Here is a 1,821-nt window from a genome sequence, read left to right on the forward strand (position 1 = left end):
GCTTAGAAATGCTAAATACAAAACAAGTCAGTGATACACACGTAGACTCTCAGACTGCCTGGATAATCTATAGGCAAACTGCTGGGTGAGAAAGATGGTGAACAATACTTCAAACGCCTTTCCCAACGTGCAGCCAAAGGTAGTGAAACTTAACTCTTCTGTTCTGGCCTTCTGATGCTCAGCATACTGAGTTTTGTCCCACATAAATATGGAATTTAAGAAAACATCCTGCCAGTAATTTATAAGGGCTAATAAAAACCTTGCAACAGGATTTGTAGTATGTACAATTAAGAATGTCCCATGTCATCAGGACTGGCGTTGGAAGCATAGTGGAATGCTGAGAGGGAAATTAGCAGTAAGGTAAGTGTACAGCAGCACTTACATTCCCTTTGTAAGAACATACATGCTTTTAATGCTGCAGCTGCTGCCCAGAGTTGTCTGGTAGCCTCCAAATACAATACAGCAAGAGAGTATGACGTACATCCCTGCATGCGCATGAAATGAAGTAGTAATTCATACTACAGAGTTTGACTTCATGTTTTATTTGGTTGATTTAAAGACTCTTAATGTTTAAAAAAAAAAAAAAGAAAAAAAAAAAAGAAAAAGAAAAAACACAACCAAGGAGAGCCCGGTGAAAAGTGATTGGTTACAATTACAGGACTGTCTGCAAATCCACCCAGGTTTCCAACTGAAAATGCCTCTAGTGATTCAGACTGGTGTATCTAACAAAGAGGATAAACCAAAGTAACGCTATTTCCCATTCATAACCCGGATGAATTTCAGCTCCCCATGCTAAGACACGTTCTCAGGTTAGTACTTAGGAAGTAACAGCCACTGACTCGCAAGTACAGACCAGGAGGACTTGGTACCACCGCTTTTGTCGTTGTACCACCATCTACGTCCACGTAGCTTCAGCATCGCCGACGTTGTTCCAAGACTGCCCCCTGCGGGAGAGGAACAGGCACAGGAACCCGGAGGAAATGGCAACGCCAGCAGCGCACTGATGCGCTGTATACTTAGGTCTTACTATCCAAACCACTTTGTCTGGCACATACTAGTGCTACCAAAGACTTGTAAGCAGCGTCACAGAACCAGCTGAGCTGCCTGCCTAAAGAACATGCAGAGTTACTTAATGTCAGGTAGTAACGGCAGAAGCACAACACTGGAACAGCCTCTTTGTTACCGGCACAACAGTTTCAAGTCCTTGTGGTTCCAAAGTTGAGGCAAATATTGTTTTAATTAGCCAGCAATTGCTACTTACAGAACGCGTGCACGGCCGTCAGCTTCAATCTGTGGGTACCGGGACACCCTACTGGACACCCCCTGCAGGGCAGCGCTGCGCAGAGCCAGAGGAGAGGCGTTCACATCCCGCACGAGGCTGCCGTCCGCCCCGGGGCGGGGAGCACAGCCAGCACCTCGCACCGCGCGGCGCCGCCCAGAGCAGGGCGGGTGGCACTGAGCGGGCGGCGCCGCTGAACGCCATTACCCAGAAGGCTGTCTGGCGGCACCGCCTCGCGACTATGATTCAGGCGTATGGCCGGCATAGGGCGGCGCTGCGGCCGTGCGGCCAATGGCAGCGTGCCGTCCGACGAGGCGGGGCGGGAGGTAGGCGTCCGGCTGCTGGGCGCGGAAGCGGGCTCGGGGCCGGCGTGCGGTGGGCCGCGGCTGCCGGCGGATGTTCTCCATACGCAGCCACCAATTGAGCGGCTGTGTGGCCCCGGCCGGCGCCACCCTCCCTTCCCGCAGCCGTCGCCCCCGGCCGAGGGGCTGCCGTTTGCTGTAACGCCCGGGGCCTGGGGCGCCCGGAGGCTGTGGGCTCTT

General features: G+C 52.3%; 1 long non-coding RNA gene across 1 annotated transcript; it reads right to left on the reverse strand.

Moving 5' to 3' along the window:
- Positions 1-522: 522 nt before the first annotated feature.
- Positions 523-1,416, reverse strand: LOC128075361 (uncharacterized). Its single transcript, XR_008203799.1, has 2 exons — positions 1,262-1,416; positions 523-944 (listed from the first exon to the last, which is right to left on the reverse strand). It is a non-coding gene; the product is annotated as an uncharacterized LOC128075361 (long non-coding RNA).
- Positions 1,417-1,821: the final 405 nt, after the last annotated feature.

This window comes from Tympanuchus pallidicinctus, unplaced genomic scaffold, assembly GCF_026119805.1.
Source record: "Tympanuchus pallidicinctus isolate F22 unplaced genomic scaffold, pur_lepc_1.0 scaffold1, whole genome shotgun sequence".
NCBI lineage: Eukaryota > Metazoa > Chordata > Aves > Galliformes > Phasianidae > Tympanuchus > Tympanuchus pallidicinctus.